Source organism: Mus musculus, chromosome 14 (genome assembly GCF_000001635.26).
Source record: "Mus musculus strain C57BL/6J chromosome 14, GRCm38.p6 C57BL/6J".
In the NCBI taxonomy this organism is placed as follows: domain Eukaryota; kingdom Metazoa; phylum Chordata; class Mammalia; order Rodentia; family Muridae; genus Mus; species Mus musculus.
Genome location: NC_000080.6, coordinates 46,567,036 through 46,577,511, shown reverse-complemented (window position 1 = coordinate 46,577,511; position 10,476 = coordinate 46,567,036). Strand labels below are relative to the sequence as shown.

The 10,476-nt window shown below is 44.3% G+C and overlaps 1 long non-coding RNA gene across 1 annotated transcript; it reads left to right on the top strand.

Moving 5' to 3' along the window:
* The first annotated feature begins 1,660 nt into the window (after positions 1 to 1,660).
* Positions 1,661 to 9,181, top strand: Rubie (RNA upstream of Bmp4 expressed in inner ear). The gene is made up of 5 exons (NR_046459.1): positions 1,661 to 1,833; positions 6,263 to 6,425; positions 7,244 to 7,309; positions 7,747 to 8,335; positions 8,769 to 9,181. It is a non-coding gene; the product is annotated as an RNA upstream of Bmp4 expressed in inner ear (long non-coding RNA).
* The last annotated feature ends 1,295 nt before the right edge of the window (positions 9,182 to 10,476 follow it).

Genomic DNA, 10,476 nt, shown 5'->3' with positions numbered 1-10,476 from the left:
TAAGTTTTATGAGGAATATGTCAAACCAAAAATGTTCAAGTGTACTTGGGAAATTACTTTATCTAGATGAGTGGAGTTTTGTTGTTATTTTGTTTTTGAGTTGCCTCAATTAGACATACATTCAAATATACATATATGTGTATATATATGTGTGTGTGTGTGTAAAATTTATACATACATATACACACATACATACAAATACATATATATGCAAATAAATTTATATATGCAAATTAAATGTGCTTTGGAATATAACATAGAAGGAAGAGGAAAACAAAAGAGGCTGTGGAAGGCTGTAAATGCCAGGTGAATGGGATGGGAAGACAGGGGAAGGACAGAGGGTGGGACAGACAGGCAGCTGGGGCAGGCTAGGAAGGGAATCAGGAGTCCCAAGACAACCCCAGGAAAGTCTCAGGGATGTTTTCTGTGTATGTGGGCAGAGAGGTCCTCCCTCAGGCACAGATACACAGTACAGTGGGCTCAAGCACCAAGCTGACCTAATTAAAAGCTCATTGCAGTATTGCGTCCCAGGACCTGAAGGCTCCAGTCACTTGATTTTAAGTCTCTTCCTTGTTTGTGACCACCAGCTATAGTCTCTCTCTGGATTAATTCATGCCCCGGTGGTTTGTTCTGAAATGCTTCTACTGTGGAAAGAGCTCTGGTGTTTGCATGGATGAAACAGGCAGGGCAGAGAGCGCACAAGCTGACCAGAAGCCAGGAACGAAACCTCTCTTAAACCTGAGGCCTTCCCAGACGGCAAAGATGGCTCTGCACTTTAATGCACATACTTCTCTTGCAGAGAACTGGAGTTCAGGTCCCTGCACCCACGTGGGTGGCTCACAACTGCCTGTCCACTCCAGGTTCAAGGCCCTGCCCCTCTCTCTACTGCACTAGGACTCAGACACATGCTTACAAAAAAATTTTTAAATCCTATTAAAACTCTACAATTGAGTTACAAAGAAACAGTATTTTTTTCTTTTCTTTTTCCTTTTTAAATCACAAGATGCAACCTTTTCTGATCCCTTATTTTCATACTGTTGAATTTTGAGATTCCTTTCTTATAGCAATTCTGAGGCACAGAACCTCTTTGCTTTGCTTTTTATAGAATTGTGGCCAACCTTGACAGAAGATCTGAATACTTGTTAAGTATAAAGTTGGTAAATGATACTATTGTTTGGGAGGTGGGGATGGGTGGATGGGGGTGGGGTGGGAGTTGAGAGTTTATCTAGCAAAAAAAAAGGGGGGGGGCGTGGGCAAAATTCCCTCTAACCAGGCTCAAATTAACTGAAATGGATCAAAGTAAACAGAGACATCTAAAAGCTTTTGTTAGTTGAAAGTGGCTATCTGTTGCAGGTCTTGCCTCATTAACTGCTGATTGAAGCTCTGCTTGGCCCTCTGGGATACCTAACACCCCATGCCTATCACCAGATGAACCTGGGTTAGGCGCTCTTGCCTTTCCCTGTGTTGCTTTGCGAGGCTCCTTGACCTCAACCTCCTTACTAATGTTTATCCTTCCCAGCATGCAAAGGGGGTGCAGATTTGTCCTGGAGAATGTCCCTGAGAATCTCTTTCCTAGCCAATGAGAAATGTGGGATGGAGGGGAACGGGCCTGGAGTCTCTGAAAGGTTCATAAAAGCAACAAACCCAGCTCTTAGTCTCTGCTCGAGATTATGCCTCTTCCTTGTGTCGACTTCGCTTTCCATCTGTGAACTGGGAAAGGTGACCAGTAGGCTGCATGCTCTAAAGATGCTAAAGATGTAGCACATGCCCAGCCCCCATGGTCCCAGCCTGTCACCAGGCCATTCTGCTGCTACCAGAAACTTGCTGTTTAGGGTAGGCAGGGAACATGGGTTTGCGGGTGGGCTGGGGAAGGGAGGGAGGAAGGGAGGGAGGGAGGAGGAGCAGAATTCTTTGAGTAGGACCAGATAGGTCTCTGTGTAGAGTAATATTACGCTCTTTCTCTCATAGACAGGCTGCATGCCTGCTTCTGAAGGCCCATCTGGCATGGCTTTGAGAATGGTAATAATTACAAGCTGATGATGGACATGGAAGAAAGCCCCGCTGAGCTAACTTATAAGGAAGTACAGGCCAGGACTGCAGGGAAATTACAGGCTGAAAACCTTTCTAGTTTAGGCCTTTTGGTGTTCTTAATCACAGACTTTAAATGTCGTAATAAACACGGTTGCGTTTTATTGACAACTCCCATGACAGGCAAATCTTTTTCATTTTATTTTATTTTTACCGTTTACTCTTTGGGATGCTGCGAGACAGTGTCTGCCTGGGTCGTGCGCATGCGTCTTTCCTTGGGTCGTGCGCATGCGTCTTTCCTTGGTGCTTCTGCTCCTAAGAAAAGAGGAAAACTGGTCTTATTGAAATGTTCAAACACTTTTCTTCCTTAAGCTGTTCTCTGCATTCTATGGTTGACACACATTTCCAAACTCTGTGCCTAACCTGTAGCCAGATAAGAGGATGGTCTGGTTCTTTGAACCAAGGAGACTGACTAGGACGGAAAGGCATAGAATAACCTATGACTTGTACCATCAGGCAGAGTTTATGGTAGAGAAAAAAACCTAAAGGTCCAGGTGAGCTCCAGCAAAGCTACATGAACGAGGTGCTGGACTCTAGAGAGGGCCTTTATTTCAGTGTGGGATCGAAATGGCATGACGCTTCCCAAAGTTCTGGATATTTTATAAATGGATGTGAAGCCTTTTGTCCATCTATTGGAGGCAATGAATTTAGAAAGCCTTCCTAGGAAAGGAAAAGTGGAAACCCGGGGAGACATTTCCTTCCTTGTCTTTGAAGTGTTGTTAACTTCGAAGTCTGTAGCTGAAGTGTTCTGGGAAAGCTATTCTTGAACACCATCAATTGCTATTATTAACAGAGCTTATTCTGAGTCATGTGTTATTAGTTCCCATGGAAAAGAATGTGATATACCTTACGGGAGATGTGGTGAGTCACCTCAACTGAGACTTTTACTCATGTCTTTGGTGTGTAGGTACCTATGCGTGCATGTGGGTGCACACATGCCACCGCACGTGTGTGGAGGGCAGGGCGCAGCTTTCGGGAGTCAGTTCTTTTCTCTTACCACGTGGCCCCTAGGACCTAGCTCTTGTCATTGGGCTTGGTGCAGTGTCTTTACTTGCTCAATCACCTTGCTGGCCCTGAGACTTTTCTTGATGTAGTTCACTCACACAAATGGATCTTTTGGATTTTAACGAAGAGCGTGTAGTCACTGTTTCGCATGAGAAACAACTTTTTAAACTAGTCTTCACGCCTTCCCTTCGGTACTATTTTACTATTTCACATTTTATCCTTTGTGCTCCATTTATAGCCAGGGCTTTCCCTAATGGGTTATTTAGCCCCATTCTTTCTGCATTTGATTTCAAACATGTAAAGTTCACGGGGCCTATGAAAGTAAAGCAACCAAATTCCTGCACAGCAGAAAGGTACCACCATAACTTCAAAATGGCCATGTGACAGCAAGTTCCCACCATAAGCTTAGTCTCTATTTTTATAAACAGGTCTTGCTCTCTCCGAAGCTCTGTATCAGTGAGAGACCGCTTCTTTATATCTGACAGTCTCCTTTTCTATACAGGCTAGAATGGCTCCTAACAAAAGACTCATGAATTGGGTGGAAACTATATATTAAATCCAAGACTATTTGTCTAGTTTTCATTAGGTTGCTGAGTGAAAAGCCTCAGTCCCTCTGTTTTCCCAAGGTACTCAGATATCTGTGCAGCCCCTCATCTCACGCTATCATCTCTCTCACAGAGCACAGGCCCGCTCTAAAGAATTCAACACTTAGCGCTCTTTACAGAACTGTCAGTAATGACGGCAACCAGGTTGCTGACATGTCTTACTGTTTACAAAGGATGAGCCCAGAGAGGCTGCTGGGAAGACTTGATAAGCCCGGCTCTGTCTGATGCTGGCCTCTAAACTAGCTGCCTTTGCTTGGCTGGCTCAAGAGGCAAGTATCAACAGTTGATCTAAACCCCAGGCCAGTACAGATAAAATGGGGCTGCTCAGAGTTGCCCTGGAAATGGTAAAAACAGAAAGAGACAAAGGAATGTCCCCCTGCCTTGCATGTAGATGCGTTTCCTCTGTTTCATGCATTTTACTTAACATTTGATGATAAAATTTCTGATGCTGGTGTTAAAGTCATGGCCGATTATCACGTCTGACAGTGTTTCCCAAGTTTGCACCCCTCTATTTCTTTAGAAATTCTAGTCTATGCTGTAGTTAAGATCAAAGTCTTTAGGAGGCTGTGACTTTGGAAGGCTGAGGTTATAGCTCACACAGGGCAGACATACAAAGGCATCCTTTGCCTCCTAAGAAGTCTTTCTTCTCCCTCCCTCCCTTCCTCCCTCCCTCCCTCCCTCCCTCCCTCCCTCCCTCCCTCCCTCCCTCCCTCCCTCCCTCCCTCCCTCCCTTCCTTCCTTCCTTCCTTCCTTCCTTCCTTCCTTCCTTCCTCAAAAAGCATTCCAAACACACAATTTTAAAATGAGAGAATCCAAATGTATTTATTGGAAACTGTGCAATGCACACACACACACACACACACACACACACACACACACACACACCTTTCTCTCCCACTCTGTAGTCAAATAAATGTTCTACCATTGAGCCACACTCCCCTCTCCCATTCTGTAAATAGAGGCTTTATCTTCAGGAAGAGAAACGTAAGAAGTCAAGACTTCTTTCCTTACTCTGCCTTGTGGTACTGAACACAGGGAAGGGGAAAGCACCGTGTGTCTGTAGTATACATGGCTCATGTACACAATGTATGTATATGTGCATACTGTTAGGGTCATGTCATATATATGTGTCACCACCTATGTAGGCTTAGGAGATGTGCATTCTTTCTTTGCAACTGACTGAGACAATGCTGTTTCCTTTTCTAAAAGTATCAGGCAGTTCCTAGAAATGAACTCATTCAGGATAGTTGGAGGAAATGTTGGCTTTCCCTCAGAGCTCACCCCTTTCTTGCAGAAAGGCCATTGCTGAAAATAACACCTGCCACTTGTCTTAATTTTAATCACTTCAAGTCCACATTAATTATGAAACTAGAGTTCATCTTGATCACGAGGCAGATTCTTCTCTGCCAACAACCTTTCTTTGTAATACTTATGAACTACATACATAATCTTTCCCCAAAGTGTCTGTATAAAATTTGCTTCCCTTAAAAACCACTGCTTTATAAATACTAGTCTCAGTTCTTAACAAAAATGTTACTGTCCCCTTGTTTCAGGGCTTGTAAACCAAGGCTCTTAGGTTGCTCACATCCACAGACTACATTTGGGGTAGCAGCACAAACCCTGGGCTCTATACTTCCAGATACATTTTCAAAGCCATGTCTTTTTGCTGTGAGCTTATTTTGAAGGTAGAGGCTCAGTTGCCATGGGGACACTGTGGACTGCAGGGCTCATTGGATGAGCATGGGCTGTACGTACCAAGCCAGGGCAGGCTGTACTAAGCAAGGGAGGGCTGAACCAAGCAAGGAGGATGCAGAATGACATGCTTGCTTATAGCCAGTTGCTGCTGGATCATCACCTGAAATGAAGTGAAGGAAGAATGTCACTGCAGGTCCTGAGCAGGGCACTGTTGATTCAGTGGGTGGCTTTCTCTCTTCACTTCTGATGCATCAGGGGCAATTTCCATCTTCCCAAACAAGTTAGATGCATCTGACAATTTTAATAAATGTTGTATTAACTCATATTGAAAGATAGGAACTTAAAATTACTTTTGAGTGTCAGGAATACATCCTCTTTATCAGAAGAAAGTAGCTTTCTCCAGTTTTTGGGAACAATTATTAAACAATACTAGACAGAATAAATATTTGTACTTCTATGGGATGGACTTCAAGTTTTCCACACACAATGGTAATGATTTATGCTACTTCTAGCAAACTGGGAATGTTACTAGCAACTATCATACAGAGGACTTCACAGTAAAGCAAGAGCCACAAGAGGATACGATGTGCAGGAGAAGTGGTCCTGGGTTTCTATCCACTTCATTCCTGGGCTCAGTCAGAGCAATAGCTCATTGCATCTTCTCTAGTCTGGAGGTTGCACTCCTGTTTTAGCTGAGTTCCAGGTTTCCCTGGTATTCATGTTTTGGTTTGGGTTGGTGGAATATTGTGAATTTGAGGACCTTCTGCCCCTAGCTCATCTTGAACATTTTCCTCTTGTCCATTTTCATGGGTGGTTTTTCAAAGGACCTCGCTGGTCTGCCAACTTAGCTCTTGCTTCTTGGTTCTCAGACTTCCATCTGCAGGCAAGTGGGGCCATGGGATCTGCTAACATGCAGAAGGAAGATAGCAGCTCTTTGTGAACTCTCGGGCCTGCTGCACAATAAGCCAGAACAACACAGAGACAAGATGCTTTGGAACGTCTGGGAGTCTCTGCTGTCTTATTACATACAAGGTGATGAGGTCATGGCTTACTGGTTAGCTTATATGGTATAATTAAGAGATTTGTTTTTTAATGTGATTCATCTTATGAAAAGTTGACTCAGAAAAGTTTTAGGGGAGAGGCAAGCCCTATGTGAAAAGATGTTGGAAAATTACCGTTTTCTTCTTGAAGTTTTAATTCATGAAAGGAAAATCCAGGCAAGAATAAGGAGAGCCTCAAGGAGCCTGTCTAGGGTTTCCTGGTAGCAGGGGGTTTGATTACTTAATGCTAAGAAGACTAAGGAGATGACATTAGCTCCTAGGGTTTTTCCTCCTATGGAATGAAGGCAAAAATAGGAGCTGATTATTAGTTTTTACTCCGGAATCATTAAATCTCTCTGTGTATGTGCTTGAATGAAGCACATGTTTCCTATACATATCCATGTAATTACAAATCAAATATTATAGTAATGTACACCTTAACAATTTTATTGTGTTCATCTGTTGATTCCAGACAGAATCCTTTCAAATGCAGTGCGCAAGTTCCTCCTGCTGTTAGTTTCTTGCTTGGGGAAGGTGTCAGTCCTCAGGCAAAGTACCTACAAATACAACTGTGGTTAGAATTGGGTGTGGTGGGCTTCAGGGAGGGCTCTGAAGTTTCTCCTGCAGGGTGCTGCTAAAATGAATAACGGGAACCAAGATCTTTATCTTAGTCTGCAGAGAAGCAAATTCGAGGTACAGGCAAGGAATGTGGAAACGGACGTTTTAAATATGCTTTCATTAGACGTGCTAGTTCAGTCATACTTTCGAGATTCTATTAATAGACTCATGCCCCGTTTTGTTTCTATTTAGGACCCTGGCATTTCCTGCTAATTCAAAGGAAGAGAAGAAAATTAGTGCCTGTTCTTCATCATGTCTGTATGCTTTTCTGTTCTGTAGCCTCAAATGCCTGCGAGGCCTGTGAGCTTGAACCTTAGCATAGACTAAGTAGTAGTTTCCCTTACTCTACTCATGGTTGTTTTTTTTCTTTTACATTTATTTAGTTATTCATTGCAGGGGGGGCTGGGGGGGGTGCTGGGGGAGGGGAGGCGGTGCTGCACATTTGCCATAGCATGCTTGTGAAGGTCAGAGGACAACTTTGCTTTGGTTCTCTCCTTCGCATCATATGGGTCCAAGGAATCAAACTTAAGTCACCAGGCTTAGAGGCAAGATCCTTTTCCTGCTGAGCCGTCTTGCCATATTCTTGAAGTTCCGCCATTTGAAAAACTGACATAGGATTCTCCAAGTTAGACCAACTGTTTTTTGTTTGTTTGTTTGTTTGTTTGTTGTTGTTTTGTTTTTTGTTTTTTTTAAAGGTGAAACTGGAGCCAAAAATGGATTTTTTTTGGATCACACATCTCCTGTCTCCTGCTGCCGGTGATGAAGCTGCCAGCCCCACGCCAGTGGGCGGAAATAGATACCAGCCCTGGAGGAAGTACTGACTGCTTATGGGCGCCTGCCACCCTCCCTGCTTCCTCCTCTTCGTGTGGAAGGAAACCGTGGGCTTTCCTGGGCATTTTTTCTTATTCTCTTAATACAGGGGAACTGAAGCATTTGGCTTTGGTTGTTTGGATAGTGAATCTCAGCTTGGAGGGCTTTCCAGAAAGCAGGCGGCTCCGGTCTCTGAACTCTAACTCCGTTTCTCCACCCCCCTTCCGGTGCTGTGCAGTTCTTTCCAATTCCTGAATTGACATGTACAGTACTAGAAAACCTGCAGAGAGCGCCTGGAGGTCACAGCCTGCATGAGCTTTCAAGCTGGAGAGGGCTAAGTGGAAGGAAGACACTGCACCCCTGGGATTTCCTCCTGCAAATGAGATGAAATCTATATAAATGTACTCTTTCCCGTCTCATACCTTTTATTCGATTTGCATACCACGGATCCGATGACAACTCTCTTGAAAAGTGGTGAGAATTCTTAGGGAAATGCCAAATATCTACTTCTCACCTGATAAAGTGATTCTCATGGTCACAGTATGAACTTCCACTGCACGGAGAATCCCTCAAGGCATATATATGTGTGTGTGTGTGTGTGTGTGTGTGTGTGTGTGTGTGTGTGTGTGTGTATGTGTGCGCTGTACATTTTTTTTTCTAAATTCTGTATAGTAAATCCAGACCTGTATCTCAGGGGTGAGGTGTGGGAGTGGGTCAGGGAGCATGTGAAGAATGGCTGTATCTAATCAGACAGCGAGGGGAAGAAGGCCTTATGACTGTCTCCTAGCACTAACAATATACCTGGGTCATTTTGGTTCCTAGTTTGTACCCAAGAAAGATGAGAAGTGCTGTATTCGTTTTTAGTTTTGCTCAAGGTGAAGCATGAAAATGATTTCTTTCATTTCAGCTCCTTTGACTGTTTCAGCCACAGCGGTTCATGCAAAGAAACTAAATCTTGGAAAGGAAGGGGCTAACCCCTCCCCATGCTTGTGCTCAGGAACCACATGATGACCATGACAGACCATGACCAGGACATCGGTGGGTGCAAAAAGAAGAAACAAGAGCACAGGGAGGAAGGAAGAGCTGGGTGGCATGGGGTGGGGTGGGGTGGGGGGAGGATTGCAACTAGGCATGATCTTGCTTCAGGGCATGGAGCCCAGAAAGCCCAAGACCAGAGGGCTATGCCTAGAGCGAAGCATATTTTTCAGCAGTGCTCCCCCCATTTGGGGGACATATTCTAGGATGGAAGTAGAAAGATTGTAATGGAATGTGGCACGTGAGCTCATTTGTGAAAAACAAAACAAAATAAAACAAAAAACCAAAACAGCTTTAATTTGCTACAGTGCTGAGTTCTGAGGCAACCATGCAAAGATCTGTTTCTCTTCCTCCTCTTCTTCTTCCTCTTCCTCTTCCTCTTTCTCCTCCTCCTGCTTCTTGGTTTTTAAAGATTCATTTACTTATGCAGATGTCTTGTCTGCATGTACATCTGCACACCAGAAGAAGACATAGGAATTCATGGGACTACAATCGTATAGGTTGCGAGCCTCCATGTGGTTGCTGGGAATTGAACTCAGGATCTCTGGGAGAGCAGCCAGTGCTCTTCACCGCTGGTCTCTCTAGGCCTGTTGACATCATTTTGAATGTTAAATTATAAGCAACTTTTCAGGCAAAGCACCCCGTCTCCCCACAGCTGCATATGGTGTCCCTGCAAAGGCAGGGGTGAATGTTGGGGTCCATTCCTCCACAAGATACCTCGCCCCCCAGACACTTAGGTTGATAGCCAAGTCCCCTCTGTCAGACATATTCTCTTGGTCAAATCTAGACAGCCCACCTTCCCGACACTGCTATTCCTGGGAGCCGAGCCTGGTGCCAGGCTGTACTGAACTCTAGATGAAAGGGCTCTCTTCTGACAGGCAGCTTGCGCTAAACCTTGACCTTTTTGAGCTTTGGGAGGTGGACAAGGGAGCAGAGGGGGACGGGCAAGGAGGGGCTGTGTGGTCACTGCTTATAGAGAGTCTGTTTACCTGCCTTCAAGGGTCACAGCCATCTGAATGGGTTTCTGGGACTCTGCTCTTGGGTTTGGTTTCAGAAGACCCATACTGTGGAATTCGGCTCCCCCCCAGGGCCTACCCCTTGCTCTTTGGGATGGGACTTTAATTCCCCAGTGTGACTCCAGCCTTTCAGGGGAGCACTGTAGCTTTCTTGCAAGCCATGTGGATGGCTGCTGTAAGTGGACTTTACTGTTGTTGTATAAACCTTCATTTAAAATTGACTATAAAATGTTTCTGAACCTGCCAAACACGCATTAAAATATTTTGCTCCATTTATGCCTATGTGTAACATTTGGTTTCTAAAGAGCTTTAATCAGTGACTTCAAGTAGGAAGTTATCCATCTTTATTGCCGGTTGGTTCTCAGTGGTGGTCGGGGCAACAATCTTTTTATTGCTTCTGTGTTTAGTTGTTCTTTGACATGATAGAAGTCAGCTGCAGTTCAATGAGCTCACTATTTGTGCAACTTAATTGCTTGCTTCCTCCAATACATACTCAGTTTTTCCTTTTATGAGCGGGGCTGTTGGAAAAATTAAGCTTAAGGATATGGCCATCCACTGTTAATT